Source organism: Astatotilapia calliptera, unplaced genomic scaffold (assembly GCF_900246225.1).
Source record: "Astatotilapia calliptera unplaced genomic scaffold, fAstCal1.2 U_scaffold_21, whole genome shotgun sequence".
NCBI lineage: Eukaryota > Metazoa > Chordata > Actinopteri > Cichliformes > Cichlidae > Astatotilapia > Astatotilapia calliptera.
The window spans coordinates 1-21,013 of record NW_020535741.1 but is presented as its reverse complement, the minus strand read 5'-3'; the positions used below and the strand labels follow the sequence as shown (position 1 = coordinate 21,013).

Here is a 21,013-nt window from a genome sequence, read left to right as displayed (position 1 = left end):
TTAACATAATTTAATTCTATGCCGTTGTATGTGCTGAGACACTCATCACCTTTACCTGACACCTCGCGCTTTAGCCTTTCTACCGATCCCGTTTTAGCAACTATTGTCTCAGGAACTGCTGTGCTGGACTGGCCTCCGTGTTCAGACAAGGGGTCCGGAGTGCCTTGCAAAATACAGACAAAAGACAACAGAGCCATGGTTACTATTATTGCATACAATACACATGTAGTTGTAAGGAACATTTTAATACATTTCTTCCCATTACGTGTCTCTGATTCGTTTGTTTGCATCATGTTATATAAACTTTGTATTCTAGAATTGTTATAGATTTTAGATTCTGGACTGAAACTCCCCTCTTTGTGGAGCCTTTAACTTATCACTGCCCCTTTCTGATGGCGTGGAGACCTTCTAGGCTGCTGCTCTTCTTTCTTCAGCCTTCCAGGTGGACTACTGGATGGCCCGTTGCACAGGTGAGAGGGTTTATTCTGCCTCTGTTCGTTGACACCTGTGTTGGTTGAAGCCTCTTTCTCAACCAAGCTCTCATGTGCTGGTGCACACTGCGACCAGTGGTACCAGGTGTCGCCTTTCTCTTCCAGTTGAACTGCTGTAGTCGTTCTGGTAATGACCTCGTAAGGACCCTTCCAGCGTGGTTCCTTCCACTTTCGTTTGAGCACCTTCAGCCACACCACCTTTGCCTCCGGGGTCGCCCTGTTCACAGCGTGTACTCCAGATGTGACCTGTTTTGTGAAACTGGAGATTCTCGCCACCCCTGTGGTCGCTGTGTTACTGGAATGTTCTCCTGTAAAGGATAGAAAACAAAAAGCCTCTCTCTGCTACACCTCACTAATCTACTGTGTTCATCTAATGTTCCCTTAATTATTCAAAGTTGGTTCAAAATATCATGTTCTGGGCTCTATCCTTTCTATTAACTTTACTTAATCTCAATGCTCTTTATGTGTGTAAAGAGTTTATCTTCTAACCAGGATTCAGTTCATTTTAATCCTTCAACTTAAACATGAAAATAACAATTTCTGCCTCAGTTTTACCATATCTAAATCATCAAACACCCCAAAAGTCCTAAAATGATCCTAAACCCATTTCAAATTAAACCTTAAATCCCTCTTTTTGTGACACATAAGATGTGTTACAAACTCAAAATGCTTCACCTGAGCTTAGAAAATTAAAGAAAAAGGTTAGTCATATCATTTCACACCTCAGCAATCCTCCTCTCAGGTAAACAAAACCTGTGTGTTAACCCAAACTTCACATTTCATACTGAGTTTTCCTCACTTATGATCCAATCTGTGTTATAAGAAAGAAAACTTAAAACAGAACAGTCATCAGTCATGTGCTTAGCCTTAGTCCAGTCTTTACCTCAGTGTCCAGTTGGTCCAACCTTAGTACACCTCGTCCGTCCAGTCACCGTCCATCTACACACATCCATTCATACGTATTCACACCAGGTATTGCTAATAGTGGAGACCCTCGCGCAAATAATCAGCCTCTCCACTCTCAGCAACATGAGCTCATTCATTTGTTTTATTCTGTTTTGTTTTTTGTTTCTTTTTTAGGAAACTAGTTCTTGATGCTTTTGACTGGATTGAATCACTACAATCCTTTTTGACAGGGACTTAGACCTGATCACAGGTAGGCTTCTCCTCAGCCAGTTGAAATCTGGAAAGCCCACCTTATATTTGCTCTCCCCGAGAATTTGTCAGTGCTGTTGCAGGCCTGCTTAGAACGAAAATGAGAAAAAAGAGAGCTGATTATTAGCTCATGAAAGCACAAAACAAAATCACCTGACAGGTTTTCTTTAAGTGCACTGTTACCAAAATAATGGCCCAATTCTAGACATGTCCATGTTTAATCAAACTCCCTCTACTAAAACAACAAGAACATCTAAAGAAAACTGACCGAATCAATCCATCACCACAACAACCTCAACAACCTTAAGCACAAAAGTTTTTGCCACCTCATAATTTCACCTCCTCAATACACCGAAAGTCTCATTAAAACCACACAATTTGCACACAACAATCACCTCCTTTATGCTCTTTAACATACTTAAATTCAGCATAAGACATAACTCCCTTACGACAACATATAATCACTAAACTATAAATTTCCTACCCAAATCTGCACTTTCTCTTCTGTGGCATGCTTCCTCTCCTGAAAGCCTCAGTCACACACACACAGGAAGCTCCTTCGTCACCACTCACTCCAGCTAATTTGCATACTGAGTCATATCTCAATGATTTGCTGTAACAAGAGAACTTAGCCAGGTTTAATCAGTGTCTATGCATTAATCATCATGGGCTTGTCTTGTCTTTATAAGGTTAATGCATTTTCTGCTTGTGTGTGTGAATTTGCATATGTTGCTTCTGCAATGTGTCAGACTCCTTCATAATTTTGCCTTTAAACAGTCAATTTTCTCCTTCCCAAATTTGCTAACCCAAATTCTGATTTCCCACCTTAAATAACAGCATTCCTTGTCCTCAGCCAGAAGTTAGGGCTCCACTTGCCACTTACCACCTCCGCCTCAGCCCAGCGGCTTTACCCTTGAAGTCCCCGTCTTCTTCACTTCATCTCACCAGTGAGTCTGAGCTCACAGGGACTGAGGCGAGTAATCGTGACTGTGCCTGCCTTAGGTTGTCCCAGGGTTTCGAGGTGGGATCTTACCCGGCATGGGCTATCCAGCCTTCCATACTCGCCTGATACGGGGGCCAAGGGGGCAGGGTGCTATGAGGGGAGGGGACACGCTGGCTCTGGAGTGTAAGCTGCTTCCTTCATTGCATCTTATATTAAACTATCTCACTTCTGATTCTTTCCTAGAATAATTTCACATATGGCACTTTGTGTATGTATGTTTTCTATTCATTAATGTAATTGTCAGTTATTTTCTCTCTTTATTTTACTTTTTTATCTGTTTGTTTGTGATGTTCTACTTTAGTTCTACTAAATCTTGATGTAAAAACAATACACCCTCTTTTGACGCACACACTCTGCAGTTTGCCTACGCACACACTTCTCTCTCAGACTTCCTCTGTTCACACACTCGCCTATGAGTTATTATTATTAGTTATTTATTATTTTGTACACATCACACCTAAGCCCTCAACTTATCCCGTACTAATAAATCTAAAACCAAGAAATCACCTTACATTATATCAAAGCTTTCTCCATTTTGCACAGCCTACCACATGTTTAACAAAAATTGCTGCCCGAGAAGGCTCCCATATATCAATGTGGTCGTTCTCACAAATTTCAAGCCGACCCTCAAATAAAAGAAAACAACGACCCAGGCAGGCTTCCAGTTCAGCCTCCTCTATCTCTATGCACACTGAAAAATCATTGGGTGACTCCTCTGTCTCCCCGTGCCCCACACAATTCACCTCCAGACTATCCCCTACAATTGAAATTTCAATCTGATATGACGCCAAGATTAGCATTCCCTTATTTATGTGTAACTATATGTAACCTGAATTTTCTCTCTTTTATCAAATAACAAAGGTTATCTTTAAAATTTGTTATTGAACTACTAATTAAGTTTCATTTTATAGTATCGGTGGTAAACTACCCCTAAAAAGTCCACCTAATTGCGTGCTCATTGAGTTACTCCTATTAAGGCTATTTAACAAGTTCAATTTACATATACTCATTAATCTGTCACGCTTATTAGTGGCTCATGGTTGCTTAAAGCCTAGCTGACTTGACCACAGAGTTAGAGCATCATTCGATCCTTTCAGGATGACCACTCCACTTACTCTGCATCCAGACAGCTCATAAATTAACAGCCCTTTCAGACTGTAACCCTTTTTACTAACATCACACCTTTATTTCTTGTATATACCTTCAAATCCACCTTAAATCTTCTTACCTAAACGTTGGTTTTAAACACAAACAATTCTTATATTCTACTTAGAAACGCCGTCACCATTCATATATTTACAACAATCATTCAAATCGAGTACAAACAACATTCACACACTTAGAATCACTCAAAATACGCTTTCCTAAGAGTATTTTATCAAACATGCTTTCAAGAATCAGAAAGAGGAAGTAGACAACTCAGTACTGTGTCTGTCCTCTTAAAAGAGAAAAGAAATAAACACATATGGGACAATTCTCCCCATCTTAGACAAAATGTGACCTTAAATGTCCTTTTCTAAGTCATGTTCTTCTCTATACACAACTCTTGGCCTCCAGGGCATAACCTTTGGACTTATAACTCTGATATGAGTCCACACAGTACAGAGAACCTGCAAGTTCAGTTTTTTCTTTTTTAAATTCTCCACACACTTGAAGAACTGTTTGTCATTTATCTGTCCAAGAACTTCATCAAATGGACCTCGCCGGGTCCAGTAGTCTTTAGCACATGTATCTCACCGCTGCCAGTGAGGATTTAAAACACTTTCTTGTCAGCATTCACTTATCAAATGGACCGCAGCCGATCCAGCAATATCGACACAATTGTGTATCCTCATGTACACAACTTAATCTTCACTTGTATCACAGCACATCTAGTAATATCTTCAGAATTACTTCATCATAGTAAACATTGATTTTCCTTTAAAATCAATTTACCATTAGAACTCAAGATCACAGCTGACTCGATTCTCTGAATCCTGAGTCAGTTAAACACCTTGCTCAACTCACGGTGTCCTTTTCTCGGGCTTCCTTGTCTGAGCTCACTCTTTTTACCCCGGCATGCGCATTCAGAAGATCCCCTTCTCACGGTAATTCAATTCTCATAGACCCAAAAGTAAGCATATTATCTTATTATTTTTCTGGACCTCAGCGGATCCACCAAAATTCATGTAGGTATATCAACCATTCACCGATTTATTTCTTCCTCAGACCACGCCGGATCTGTTAATATCAACAAAGCTGCACACTCAGAATTGTACAGCTGATTCTTCCCATCAGACCACGCCGGATCTGTTACTTCAGCACAATAAACACTGATTTTCCTTCAAAATCAGTTTACCAAGAGCCACAAAACCATTTCTGACTCGATTTTCTGAACTTCTGTGTCACTTAAACATCCTGACAGCACCAGGTGTTTTCTGTCGGACTTCCTCTTTGAAGATCAAGTATAAAGGGTGTCCGTCCTGCAAAGTTTTTGTTGGGCAGCACATAATTTCTCCACATATTTCCTTACAGCTTTGAATTCTTTATCTGCTGCTTTAGTTGTTCTTGCACAAGACATGTGGATGGCTTTGGTCAGCTGCTCCAGCTGATCATTTAGTGGCTTATATAGCGTTGGTTCACTAGATGTCATAGTTGAGCTCTTTGTTTTGGTTCCTCTGAGATTTCCCCAAAATGGCTGCTATATGACTCCTCCTAGCAAGCTCCTTGAGGCAACTTCCCTATTTCTTTATCAGATGTCCTGCAGCCACCGAACAGTCACTTCCTCTTTTCGTACCCTGCTTGGTATAACACTCACTGACCAGCACTGGGTCAGAACAGCATTTGCTTCATAAATTCTCAAAACAGCCACAATTATCAGCGCTACAAAATAAACACACCACACCAGCTGCAACTCTTGCTCTAAAAAACAATCACAGAGCTTTTATACTTCATGCAACTTGTAGACCGATCCTCAGTAAAAAGAGGAAGTGCGGGCCAACCCAAAAACTGCGCAGTTGTATATTTCAGATACCTTAGACCTGCACAAAGTTAAAAACAATTCTCTTCTCTTTCTGTTAGAGTCAAACTCACACCGTTCAGCAAGGCCTGTTATTTTAAATCACCAAGAGACAAGCAACGTTATTTCTTTTAATCTTAAAGAGGCCTACAGTGCTGGTTTCTTCTCCTGTTAAAAGGGGAAGTAAAAAGGGGAAGTAGGCTGCACCCAAATATTAACTGCACACTTTTTCGCCAGAGAGAAAAGAAAGGAAAAAGAGACTTTTAAAAAGCCTCACACAGCCAGCCTGCAGGCGCTTTAAATTATGGCACTTTAAATTATTTCAGACAGTTTCTTACGTCACAACCATAGTTCAGTTCAAGCCGGATATGCACACTGCCGCTCGTCTTTCAGACGGCAATAGGAATAATCGACAAAAACACAGCTTTTCACGGACCACGGCGGGCCCAAAAATGCACAGGTAATAGCAGACTTCTCACTTTCAATAATCAGCACACTTCACTACATGAGCTTTGCCTAAGTTTCTCTTCAATCATATATCAACACCTCGGACCTTCTTGTCCGGTATTTATTCTCAACACATGTCACTTCAAACTCAATTTACTGTTACACTCAAACTCACGGCTGGCTTGAGTGTCTTAAATCATATGTCAACTCCTCGGACTTCTGTCCGGCATTTACTCTTAAAACATGTATTTATTAAGTGTCTCTCAAGATGATCACCTCTGCGATCACCAGGGCTATATCTGAGGCCACAAAGTCTCAGCGGGGCCCCACCCCTAGTTTAGTACCCAGAAAACGTCTTTCCGGGGGGTGGAATCCTTCGGTTCCGTGACTTTAGACACTTCTTAATCCCTTTATTCCTTACACACAAATCAGTCTCTCTTCTCTATTTCTTCAACAATGACGTCTCAAGTTACTTTTAGCTCAGTACTGCTTTTTCCTAGTCAACCGTGAATGCAACAATTCTCTGACCACACTGTGACTCTGCCAATTCTCTCAAATTTCACTTTCGTTGCAAATAAAGATTTCTATTTTAAACAAAACTCAAAACAGAGATCAACGGATGACCACTTGACTACTTGTTTTAGAATTATACTCCAATACAGCACAATTTCTGTTTAAGAGGTTTGTGCCTTACCTTTTTGTTCTGTGGGCCCAATAGTCAAAGTGATCACCGTGACGTCTGCCGTCTGATCCACCGATCCGGCCTCAACCTTCGCCGACAACAAACACCTGAACCTCGTTCTACTGATCCTCAGTTGCCCGCATTCTCCACCAAATGTTGCGAGATCGATCAACTTTAGACCAGACAACAAACGACAGAGGCTCTGGAAAAGTGCAATCAAACGATGAGTTTTATTGTCACAGGAGAACAACCAACCATCAGCATACGGAATGTGTTGCTCTGACAAGAATACATTGAGTTCTGGTTTTATAGGACAAAATATCACACCTACGTCAATACAGTTCAAAAATACATGGTGACAGACGGGCAAAAGTTCAACCCGTGCAGACAAGGGTACATCACATACATATAACCTTACACCGACATATAACTTCTCCTTTCTTCATTACTTGCCTTTTAAGGTAATAACTTCAGGTCTTAGCATCTCTAAGAGCTAATAATTGGACCCTCGTCATTAATCACTAAGTAGAGTACTTTGCAGCCAGTCTCAAACTGAAGAAGAAGACGCTTAGGCCTTCACTCAAACCTGCCACTAGATTAATATGTGTATTGTAAGCATGCATGCAATTAACCTGCTATGTTCTCATCTTCCCTCAGCATGTATCACCTGGACAGTCACGCCAGCGAAGCTTTAGACCTTCTAGAATGGAACATCAACTCTTAACCAAGCACATTCATGCATTGTGTATAAAATGAACTCAACCTGTAAAAGTAGAAAGGTCAATGTAATGACAGACATATTCAATGCAATATAAACCCTGTAGGAAATATTACTGATAAATGATACTGTGAAACATGTTATTAATACATTCTTCATAAGGCAAATTATATGGTATCAATAAAAGAATCTGAATCCCAACAACAGTAAACACAAACCCATAACATCTCACTCAATTTCCCAAACATCCTTTTTCCAGGTCAAAATGAAGCTCTACACCCAAAACTATTCACTCCTGCTGAAAAACCAAACTTTGCCCTCAGACATCAAACACAAGCCCTCAAAAACACACACACTACAACAGAGTTTTGCACACTGGTACAATTAATTCAAAACAATAGTTCCAAAACAATTAGGTTGCTTATGGTTCTCCCCTTCAAAACCCTTGTCACATGATAAACACAAAAGACGCAACCAATGTATGTACAGTGGCACATTGTCATTCATGTACTATACAGTACAACACACACCAGAAACATTATCCCACCTCAGCATCTTGTCTTTGGTCTGGGTCAGGCCAGAGAATCTCATCCACATCACAGGCTATATTGGCCCCAGCCAGGCAGCGGGGGTAAAATCCTCTTGCATGCCTGATCCACCCCTGGCATGCATCTACTGATAAGTCTAGGCAGGCCTCTTCCATGGCCTGAAGGAGGTGAACACGGACATAAGGTTCTCGGTCATACACTTTCCACCGCCATGCCGAAAATAACTCCTCTATCGGGTTTAGAAAGGGAGAGTATGCAGGCAGAAAGATATTAGAAAACCTTGGGTTATTGGTAAACCAGTCACGAACCAGAGCAGCGCGATGGAAGCTGACGTTATCCCACACAACAACGTAGTGAGGCTGCTCTGGCTGTGCTGGTTCCCTGTAGTCCAGCTGGAACATATGTTGTCTTAAACCATCAAGAAAAGCAAGGAGAAGCATAGTGTTATAGGGTCCTAGTACGGCATGGCGGTGGAGTACCCCTCGTTGGCTGATGGCTGCGCACATAGTGACATTCCCCCCACGCTGACCAGGGACATTTACAATAGCCCGATGGCCAATTATGTTCCTCCCCCTTTTCCTTCTTTTGGTCAGGTTAAAACCTGCCTCATCCACAAAGATTATTTCATGGGGAAGAGGCCGTCCTTCAATCTCAAAGATTCTCTGCAAAACACATAACACAGTAGAGTCAATCGGTACCCTGAACCACAGTTCAAGAGTGCTGCAATGGCAGCATAAACTGCCATGCTGTGATGGTACACAATACTTTATACAGTATCAAAACTCATACCTGAACATATTCCACACGTTGGTTTTTCACTCTGTCAGAGTTTCGTTCGAAAAGGGACTCGGTATGCCTGTTTCATCCGGAATTGATTCTTTCGGAGGATGCGGTCAATTGTGGAGAGGCTGATGGCATTTATGCCTCGAGAAAGATGATCATCCTCAATCACTCTCCTTTGAATCTCTTGCAGGCGGATTACATTATTTGCAATTACCATGTTTACAAGTTCCCTCTCTTGCTCCTCCGACAAAAGCCTTAACCTGCCTCCACCAGGTGGTCGTCTCTGTGTCCTACAAAAATAGAAGCACTCATTACTGTAACTGTCACACATTCATTTTACAGGAAAATAATGGAAACATACTGAAACTCAAGACACATAAGTTCAGTAACTTAAACGTTACTGTACAAAGCAGTCTTACTGCAAGTACACCTACCTGTTTTCCTCCCTGAAGGTTCTGATGATGGAGGCAACAGTGAAGCGACTCAAATTTGGTTGTACTCGTTGCCCAGCCTCCCTCATAGTCATCCCATGGACAAGGACATGGTCAACTAAAGTGGCTCGAATTTCATACGAGACTGACTGTCTTCATGCCCTTGCTCTTCCCCTTCCTTGTCGCCGTCGTTCTCCACCTCCACCTCCTTCACCACGTCCTCCTCCTCCTCCACCTCTCCCTCCTCCTCCACCACCTTCCTGTTGTCCTAGACCACCTCCTCCTCCTCTTCCACCATGTCCTCCTCTTTCACCATGTCATGTCCTCTTCCTCCACCACGTCCTCCTCCTCCACCACGTCCTCTTCCTCCACCACGTCCTCCTCCTTCAACACATCCTCTTTCTCCACCACGTCCTCTTCCTTTGCATCTCTTTGGATCCATTGTTTCAAACCTGAATGAGCTGACTTTGGCCCTTTTATCTATCCATCGCAGGTTCTGATTGGTGTGTGCTAAATTTTGACTCCTAGTGTTTCCACCTGGTTAATTGTGTGCTAATTGAGCTCAAGCTATGCTGACTTAAGTTAACATTATTGCATGCTAGTGCTTTCTAAATGACTACATGGTGTAAGCACTGTAAAATGTAGGGATTTGCAGTAACAGTTCACCAAATTTGAGTTATGTGTCAAAGCAGGGAATAGTGTTTATAGTTCAGGGAAATGGGTGAGCTTTTTGAACAATAGCGTTACGGTTTTGAAATTTTAGTTTAGAGGCCTGGTTATAGTGTTTAAGCAATCGAGAAAAACTGTAATACACTGAAATCTCATTTGTGTCATGAAGAAAGTCTTTAATCAAACAGAATTCAAAGATCAGAAACATTTCATATATGGAGTTAAACATGAATCATTGTTTCAACAACATATTTATTGTTGTCATAAACAGACAAGAAGACAACAACAAACTGCTCCTCCCATTCAACACATGTCAGTCCATATCCCAGCAAACTAAATCATCTCCATTTACACAATTCTAGTTTGGGGAGTCATTCAGTGAGAAACAGTGAAATGATTTTCCATGTGAAAAGGTGGACAGCAGAAACAGAAAGAAAGAGTGAAACTAAAAGAGAAACAAAGAGCTTTGGAACAACGAGGCAGCAGGAGGACAGCTGCAGTTTAACAGCTTCAACTCACTGACAGGAAACAACATTAGAAACATCATCATCCTCAACTCATCTGCTGCACTGACACTGACACCTTCAACGGACACACCTTCACTTTACCACCATCAAAAGTGCTAATGTATGGAAACATCCTGTGAGTGAAAGTGTGTGTGAAGGTGTGTATGTGTGAGTTAGTATCAGGATCAGAGAACGACAGCTTTCCTCTGTTCCAGTCCAGATTCACTCTGATCCTCTGGAGCTTCTTCTGGACTGGGAGAGCAGTGACAGCTGATGGTGAGTGTGTGTAGTAAATACCTTCATGGAAAAATATTGTCCATAATCCAGACAGTATGACTCCCTTCCTCTGCACAGACTCTGCTGACACACCCAGTACCCACCATGTACTGTCTCCAACCTCAACATCCCAGCTGTGAGTCCCTGAGTTAAAGCCCTCAGAGCCCAGGACAGAGCAGTAATAATCAATCCTCTCTGGATTATCAGGAAGCTGCTGCCTCTCTCCTCCTCTCACACTGGTCAGATCTTCAGACAGGATGAGTTTTGGATGAGCAGTGTTTGGGTCCAGAATGACAGGAGTGTAGGAGACCATGTCCTTCATGTTGTTCCAGATGTTGAAGGTCAGGTTGCCCAGGTGTTTGGCCTGGTCTATCAGAGCTCCTGAGGGCAGCTGTGGATCATCCAGCAGGGGGCAGCGCTGGACTCTTTCCACTGCAGCCTTGTAGTTGTGCAGGAATGAGACGTCTTCAGCTCTCAGCTCCTCCTCTGTGGCTCTGACTGTGTCTGAAAGAGCTGCTATCTCTCTGCTCAGAGCCTCCATCTTCTCCTTCATCATCCCACTCTTCTGCTCCTCTTCCTCCCTCAGTGCAGCCAGCCTGGCCTCCTCTTCCTCTGCTAGAAACTGCTGAAGCTTCTTAAACTGCTGCTTAATCTGCCTCTCTGTGTGTCAGGCCTGGACCTTAATGTGTTCTGCTGTTTGATCAAACTTCACTTGAACTTCTTCACAAACCTTTAACTTCTTCTTTAAGGGCTCCAGAGTTTCCTGAAGTTCCTTCTTGTGTTGTTGTGCAGCTTCATCGATGGGTCTGAATCTGTGATTGGTGTGTTTTTCTGAGTCTCTGCAGATGTGACACACTGGCTGCTGATGGTCCAGACAGAAGAGTCTGAGTTTTTCAGAGTGCAGACTGCAGAGAGCCTCTGAAGCTCTCTGATCTCTCTCCTGTAAGAACGACTCACACAGGTTCTTTAAAGCCAGATTTAAAGGTGGATCAGACTTTGAAGATCTTCTCTTACAAACTGGACACTCGTGTGTTGGTCTCTCTATCCACCATCTCTTCAGACAGTCTTTACAGAAGCTGTGGCTACATGACAGAAGAACAGGATCTCTGAAGACCTCCTGACAGACCGGACAGCAGAGATCCTCCTCTGATCTGGAAGCCATTGAGTCTGTGAGTGAAGCTGAAAACAGTAGACAGGAAGTACAGTCAGTCCTGGCTCCCCTCCCTCCTCTACCACCTTCACTGAAACTTCCTTTGAGTCGTGTTTTTGCTCAAACTCACATTCAGTGTGTGGAGCGTCAGCAGCTTGAAGCAGCAGTGTTGGAGTTTTCCACTTTTCTCTCCTGTAGCTGGACTCACTCAGAGGAAGCTGCTAGTTTGGTCTGAACTCAGTCTGATCGTCTGTGCGTCTCTCTGTACTGAGGACGAAGAACTTTCTGTTTCCTGGTTTGTCACATTTGAGTGACGTGAGGGGAGGAGAAAATGTTGCTGTTTGACTTTTAACTAAGGTGTGTTTCAATCCTGCCTGCAGCTCAAAAGCTGTAAAAGAGGTTTTGTGTCTTTTCACCTCCACAGGTCACAACATGAAACCTGTTGTGAAGGTTATAAAATAAAGTGTCACTCGGTGGTGCAGCTGTTTGTCAGCTTCTATTTTAGACTTTGTTCTGGTTCTTCTTCAGGTTCCCAGCAGTGGGAGTGTAATGCAGTCACACACACACAGGTGGTGTTAAGGTGGACTCACTTAGTTACAGACAGTGGTGTTATTTCCTGTAACTAAGGGTGTGTTTCACTCCAAAGTTCAGACATTAACCTGCCAGAAGTTGTAAAAGTTACTAATAAAGAGCTTTTCTCTCATTTCACATGTTGTCCACAATCTCCTCGTGATTACCTCTGGAAAGCCCCGTGGCACAGCTCTCCATCCAGTGCAGCTTTATGGTCATTGCTGTGGTTCCAGAATCTTCTCATGATGACCAGTAGGTCCCCAAACAGCATGACCTTTGACCTCAACCCCTGCCTGGGCTGTCAGCTATGGTCCCTACTTCTCGCTGGGTCTCTGAAGATTTCTCAGGAGATTCCACCCTTGGGATCATTTCTTCCAGCAATGCTCTGCTGCACCTGCATCTCCTCACTAGAGGAAAAACTTCTATTTGGAAAACATGTCAACCATCATCAAACCAAATTTTCCTTTCAGTTCAGTGAACTTCACTTATCAAAAAATATAATTATTTATTATTTATTAATTATATTATTGGTTTATCACGTTTTCACTTTCACTTATTGACCATCAAAGTGTTTATTGTCTTTACCCAAATAATTGGAGCAGAACTTGTTCCATATTCAGTTTTTCAGCAAAACGTGTTTGAGAAAAGATTCATTCTTATATCTGGAGGAATAAATATATTTCAATAAATATTAACGTTAGCCTGCGACTTTGTTCCAGTTTTGAATTTTGGCCCACTGTGTATTTGAGTTTGACACCCCTGCCAGAGAAACAGAGGCAACTGGCAGTCCAGCATGAGCCAAGGGGCCCAGGACACAGGAAAATCTCTCTACTGTCACTGCAGCTTCCTGCAACTTCTGAATGCTGGTGGACTGTCTATTACACACTTTGCAGTGATATCGAGTTAAATCTTAAGGAACTTGTGTATTAACTCAAAAACACAGAATAGGCCTTTGTGAGGTGAGGCATGATTGAATGTGGACAAAAATCAGCTAGATGAGTCAAAAACATTACACTTGTGTGTAGTGGTGCAACGGATCAAACATCTCACGGTTCGGATCAATTTTCGGATCAGCGAAAAAAGAAAAAAAGACAAAATTTTAACATTTACTTATTAACTTATTTAAATATATTAAATATTTTTTGCCTATTAAAAAATTCAGCTCAAGACTCATTCCACGCAATTATATAAAAACAAATTAAGGTGCAATATAGGGCAGTACAGGGCTTTGTATCTACCACTGCACTGTGATATAAGGAACTCTCACGGTCACGTGGCTTTCCGTTGACCTGGAGGTCCACCCATTTGTAGTTGGGCAACAGAAGATGCCTGGGACAGTTCAGCCATAACTTTAAACTATTCCTGCTCATATACAACGGATCTTCGGATCATGTTGTAAATGGGCTGAACTGAGGGCGACTGCACAGCAGGCTGAACTGCTACAGGTAGCGGGGCTAATGGCTGAGCTATGGGCTGCAAAAGAGATTGTGAAGTTGGTCCACTCCCACCCGAGGAGTGGGTACAGGTGCGGAGGTTAGCGTTGTCCTGGCGGACCTCACCTCGGGGGTCGGTGCAGATTTTGGCAGCGACTGGACAGCTGCTGTCCACACCCGAGGAGCTGATACGGGTGCAGGGACCAGCCGGCCCCAGAAACTGAAGCAGGGACCAACTGGGCCCCAGCCCCCCTTACCTGGGAAACTGACACAGGTGCAGGGGAGTGGCGGACACCTACTCTGTATCTGGTCTGGTCTGCTAGACAGACCCATCAATGAGACTTTGTAAAAGCAGCTGGTCTGAGTGATGTGATCAGAGTGCAGTAGATAATGTCTGACAGCAGTTTGAAGAGCAAATGGATTCTGTTCTGTTCTTCACTCATCACCTACCTGACAGCTGACACCTCACACCTGTTTCTCACCTGCAGGTCACACAGGAGGACAAGAGAAGGATGGACGCAATAAAGGACATCCTGGACTGAGAGCAAGTCTCTCTGTTTTTTTTTGTTTTTTGCTCATTTTTATATGAATATTTTAATTTGAAAATCTGAGTTCACTCTGCTGAGCTCACAGATCTCAGTGTCATGAATGACGTCTATTTACTGCTGCTATGAAAGTTAAATTATTTCACAATAAAAGAGCAAAATGAAATGTTTAGAACAAACACAACATCCTGTAAAAACTGTCCTTGTTCTTTTTGTACAGAGAGCTTCCTCTTCACCTCCATAATTTATTCAGTTCATTCACGAAAAAAAGCCCAGACAAAACACACAATAGAGTAAATCCACCTGTGATCAACAGTGGTATTTTTCTTTCTTTGTTTATCAAATCTTCTCCTAATATGTTAATAATGTCAATAAACCTTATTCATTACAACTGCTGAAACCTTAGTATGGGCCACCTCTGATCAGCACATAGCCCAGAAACAAAGACATTTATGAATCCGTCTCTTCTTCTCTTGCTCTCTAACTCGTCTGTAAACATGTGTGGGGAAACTCAATGTTAAAGCCTACAGCTGGAGGGGGAGGGGAGGGGTGAAGCTGGTGGTTGTGAGTCTGTGAAAGTGAATCCTGCCGGTGCCATAGCTGCTGAAAACGTACTTGGTGCAGACACAAAACGTCCATCAGCTTCAAAGTGTGTCAGAAAAATGTCAACATGGTGACTGATGGATGAGAGAGGTCCCATTGTTGTTGTTGTGCACAAATCATTGAACAACACAAACACTTAGAGCTGCTTTCAGTGCTGCCTGTTTTGTTACTGCACACATTTCTGATGGTCCTACAGTCCAACGTAGCAAACGTCTCCCTGAAGCCTCTTCTTAGAGACCAAAGGTTGGATCAGAGTGAGCAGCTGAAAGGACACATCTATGAATGCAGTCAGAGACTTTCTCACAACCTCACACTTCATTAGATCACATTTAGGGGGTTTCCAAATTCATTGGCTCCATCCTCCTGAGTTCTTTAAAGCAGCCGTCCCCAATCCCCGGGCTTCGGACCGGTACCGGTCCGTGAGTCGTTTGGTTCCGGGCCGCAAGAGTTGAGCGTCAGGTGTGAAATGTATGGTTTTCAGGGTTTTTTATCGGTTTTCAGCATTATTTTGTTATCATTTTTATCGTTTTTATCGTTTACTCAGTTTTCCTGGGTCTTTTCACGTGTGTTATGAATAAATCTTCTTTTTTTCAGTACCGGTACTAGTTTTATTTTGTTGTATTTATCTGCGACACCTTAAAGGCCGGTCCATGAAAATATTGTCGAGCATAAACCGGTCCGTGGCGCAAAAAAGGTTGGGGACCGCTGGGTTGGGAACCATTTCAAATCTTTCAAAATAAAATGTATTATAAATTGAAGTTGAGTAGGCTAAAATAAATACGAGCACAGCATAGACATATATTAATGGTTTATTGCCATTTCGTAGTTACCAAAAGACAAAAAGGCATTTTAACCCTCAGCACAAACATCACAACTAATACATGTCACTTATCAGTCATTTAAACAGTGATAATAATATTTTTTACTATACTATAAATAAATATATATCAATACTATATCTATAGATAACACAACAATTAATACATGTATTGTTTAATTAACAAAACATCAGAAAGTGATAAAAACACATTAGAAATAGCAATAGCTTCATAACAGACCAATAAAGACATTGTCATCAGCAGATGTTTGCATGTTCAGTAAAAATATTTAAACAACAAGTTTTTGATTAAAATTATCAATGAACTGCAGTGTTATGTAAGGTAAGTTTCATGTTGGACTCATGGTCCTTTGTTAGTCCAGTTTAGGACAATATCTTGACGTATGTATCATATCAAATATATGTCATATCAAAACAAGCCCACACCTGCAGTTGTTTCAGTTTTTCACAGGTGTTTCCTGTCAGCTGGTCAACCTCACTCAGGCAGACATCCATATCAGCCAACCAAACGACAAGCTCCTCCCTTTGTGCTTCAAATCCCTCCCACTCTGAGACAAGAAGTTTAAAGAGAAAGAAAAGAGTCAATTATAGAGAAAAGAGAAAAGTGAAACCCTCCTCAGAAGGTCTGACTCGCATACCTGCAGTCGATCTGTGATAGATGCCAGTTTGGCATTCACGTCATCCCAGTGGCGGCCGCACTCCCTCGCCAATGCCAGCAGCCGAGTCTGCAGGGTGCCCTGGAAGAGCTGAGTTAATGTTCAACTCCTCCTGGTCAGGCTCTCCAGCTGGATGAGCCGAGGTCTCCCCAACCGCCGCTGTCTTTCAACACAGAAACACAACTTGCATCTGAAGCAGGAGGTGCAGATTGTTTTTGCTATTCTTTTCTAAATCCAGGCTTGATCACGTGGAGGTATTTGGAAAACTTATTTGGCCAGCAGATGACTGTTGTCTCACAGAAAGTCAAATCAAATGTATGAGGTACACAATCAATTCACAAGAACACATTTAAAAAGAAAGTCCCGTTCTTCCCTGATTTCAAGTGAATTCTGCATCAAAACAGGGTGACAGAAGTAAAACGAGTGTTTGCAGCAAATGTGAGCACAAAGCCTCACTTTATACAAGCCTGCTATTAAAGTTCTCCTCTATGCAGATGACTTTCCTGTTTTCAAGGCACAACTTGAATCTGCTGTACAAATCTTATGGATACACACTAAAAGAAACAGTAGTGTGCACAACTCCAGATTCTGATCCCTCGTCCTCATATGGTCCCAAAAGGCTCACAAAAACCCACATAGCGATAGCAATAAAGCAAATGTTGAGGCTTCAAAATACAAAGTCCATAAACCAATGTCTGACATAGGTTTTTAAGGGTGATAAATATACAATAAATATACAACATATGGTCATAAGACTAAAAGTAAAGAATGCCATTTGTGTGTGAATGAGACATGAACCTGGGTGGACACTTAACATCTGTAATCCAGCTGTGACAGAGACAAAGAAGTGTAATGTGTGTGTCAGTGTGATGTGTTGTAGTGTCAGGAGTCAGGATGCAGCTACAAAGCTTTTTGTTCAGTGTATACAAACAGCTGTAGCTCCATAAAGGCAGCATGCAGAGACTCTCAGTGTCTTATAATGAGAGGCTGCTTTCTCTCACACATTCTGTTCACTTATTATCAGCACACGTTGTTGTTCTGTGGAAGCTAACATCTTGTAGTTTCTGACACTTTGCATGTTTAGCATGAGGCTAAAATTCCCCCTCAGTGGGTCACTGGTGACCTGCTGGATGTTCAGAGGTTCATTAAATCCAACATGACTAAAAACTCAAATGTCAAAGGAAATAAACAAAATATTTAAAGTCAATCATTCTGATCATAATTGTACTTTGACCTTTAACCTCTCTGCTCTGTGTTGTTTCCTCTTTCAGAGCGGAAAATCATCATAGCTGAGTCTGGACAGGACGTCACTCTGACATGTCGATCTCCAAACATCAGACGTGTGTATTGGAGCAGAGCTGACCTGTTGCCAGAAAATGTGTTTTTGTACCAGCATGGTCGTTTCGATCCAGACGACCAGCATCCATCTTTTAAGAACCGGGTGGATCTGCAGGACAGACAGATGAAGGATGGAGATGCGTCTTTGATTCTGAAGGATGTGACGATTAATGATGCTGAAACATATGAGTGTCATGTCTACATGGAAGAAACTCACTCATGGGAGCTCATCAGCATCATCTACCTCAGGGTTTCTCCAGGTGAGTGAGTAGAGGTGAAGTTGCTTCCTGGTTGTTGATGTGTGTTTGTTGTATGGATGACCTGCTGGATGTTCAGAGGTTCATTAAATCCAACATGACTAAAAACTCAAATGTCAAAGGAAATAAACAAAATATTTAAAGTCAATCATTCTGATCATAATTGTACTTTGACCTTTAACCTCTCTGCTCTGTGTTGTTTCCTCTTTCAGTCCAGAAAACCATCAGAGCTGAGTCTGGACAGGACGTCACTCTGACATGTCGAGCTCCACACAACAACATCAGAGCTGTAGAGTGGAGCAGAGATGACCTGAAGAAAGAATATGTGCTTTTGTACCGAGATGGTCACTTTGTTCCAGATGACCAGCATCCATCTTTTAAGGACCGGGTGGATCTGCAGGACAGACAGATGAAGGATGGAGACGTGTCTTTGATTTTGAATGATGTGACGATTAATGATGCTGAAACATACAAGTGTTATGGCTTCATGGCAGAAACAAACTCATGGAAACTCATCAGCTCCATCTCCCTGACTGTTGTTGATCCTCCAGGTGAGTGAGTAGAGTTGTTTGGGCTCAAAATGTGGTCATAAATATTTTGTACTTGTAAAAAAGATTTGTATGTGTAAAAAAGATTTGTGTGTGGACTTAGCCCAAAAACCCCTGCAAGTTACAACTACGAATTTTGACCCTATTTTTCTTCCTTTCATCTGATTGGTGAATGTCATGTCAATCACAAATGTAACAATCCAATCAGAGAACAGATGGGTTTGGCTGTCAGAGGGGCGCTTTTTTTTTGAACTGCAGGTCTTTGAAGGGAATAAATGCCCTTTTACATGCCAACCCAGTGTTTTCCTTCATCACCACGAAGGAAAACAATCTGTGGTCGTCCGAGTTTGGTGATTTTGTGTCACAGGACTACGTGTTCAATACAGGGACTTCCACAGCCACAGCTCTTGTAGAGGACATAAAGTCAGAGATAGAAAAGACAAGGAGCAGGTGCATCTAGTACAGGTAGAGCTGCTGCAAAAACCCACAGAGCCCAGCAGCCAGCAACAAATTCTGGATCCTTTGCTTTTAGTTAGCAGTTAGCATTAGCAGCACATCCTGCATCCGATGTGAAAGGACTTTTATGCTGCGCACTGTGACTCACAGCAATGGTCCCGGGTCAGCCCTGACGTTGTGTTAAACTAATCCTAAAGTAATAATGGTATTTCTAACCACTGATATACCACAACTTTATCCTTTCAACAGCTGCTGAAAGTTAGGGGACCTAGCTGCTATCGGATATTTATATAGAGATCGTCCAGCTTCAAACTGTATTACCCTTCAAGGACCTGCAGTTCAAAAAAGCGCCCCTCTGACAGCCAAACCCATCTGTTCTCTGATTGGATTGTTACATTTGTGATTGACATGACATTGACCAATCAGATGACAGGAAGAAAAATAAGGTCAAAATTCGTAGTTGTAACTTGCAGGGGTTTGTCTAAGTCCACGCACAAATCTTTTTTACGCACACACAAATCTATTTATGACCACATTTTGAGCCCATAGAGTTGAGTGTGTGTGTGATCAGAGGTGAAGCTGCTTCCTGGTTGTTGATGTGTGTTTGTTGTCAGTCTGCCATGTTTAAATCAAGGCAAAATACTGTAGCTGTGTTTCTGCTAGAGCTGGGTGATAGAACGATAACGATATGTATTGCAAAATAACGTTTTCTCGATAGAAAAGTTAAACTATTGCGATAGGCCTCATCTCTCTTGTCCTCTTTTTAAAAAAAAAAAAAAAAAAAAAAAAGAACAGCCAATCTAAATTAAGTAGCGCAGAGCCGAACCAATCACAGCCGCAGCATCACATCACGTGACTTGTTACGTACAGCCCAAGTGCCAAGCCGCACATGTGTATTTGTTTGGGAAGCAGCCAGCCGCCGTGCCGCCCGGGTAATGGAGGAAATGAGTGCGCCGACTAGAGAAAAATCCACTGAGAGCGTGACCGAAGGTTACCGAAGAGAAAACAGATGATGGTTCCAATGCCGGAGAGATTGTCGAACGGAAGAGCCATAGAAGTTCCGTAGTGTGAAGGTATTTCGGCTTTTTCAAGTCTGACAAAAAACAGTAGCATAGTAGTTTAGTAGTAAACCGGTGCATGCTCATCTCTGACTGGAAGCGCTAATTCGTCATTGGGATTTTGTCAGACTAAAGTAACTGTTAAAACTGTTTGAAAAGCTCAGCTATACAACAAGGAGAGATTGAGAATTTCCTTTTAGTTCTCAGTTGATTTGATATTGACAAAACTTAGTCAATTTTGTCTGTGTTACGCCCCACTTACAAATGAAGTGTTGACTGGGGTGAGGGGTAACACAAAGTGAAAGAGAACACATGAACTACTGGAGAATAGATGTCATTAAACATGATTTATTGCCCAAAACTACTACAGTAAAAATAAACACAGGGAAGCTCTTTTCTTCAGGGTCTCCAAGGCCAAAACAACAAACAAAACACCCCCTTTTAGCTAGAAATCAAACCAAGTACTCACTAAACCAAAACAAGATACAATGCTGAGTTCCCTGTCTAACCAAAAAACAGGGAGAAAACAGTTGAAACTAAAATGGCAGAGAACCCTACCTGCTTCCACAACAATGAACTAATTAACACATAACACAATCGCACAACCTTTGCTTACAATGAAAGAAAGAAAACCAAAGTTCCACAGAGTTTAAGGTCTCACACACATACACACTAAGGCCCGCTGCCCAAAACAATACAGCTCCGGCAAAAATGGGGGAAGTGGCAGGGGTGTGGCAGTTTAGGATGGCAGACTATATGCCGTGGCTGACGAGCTGGAACACACCTCAGCTGTGGCTCATGAGGCAGACCTGCAACACAAGAAAAGGAGAAAAGACACTCCTCTACAGAGGGAG

General features: G+C 42.2%; 2 pseudogenes; one reads left to right on the top strand and one right to left on the bottom strand.

Moving 5' to 3' along the window:
- Window positions 1-18,656, top strand: part of LOC113017823 (hemicentin-2-like) — a 129,307-nt pseudogene extending 110,651 nt beyond the window's left edge.
- LOC113017822 (nuclear factor 7, brain-like) lies at window positions 10,459-11,884 on the bottom strand (annotated as a pseudogene).
- Window positions 18,657-21,013: the final 2,357 nt, after the last annotated feature.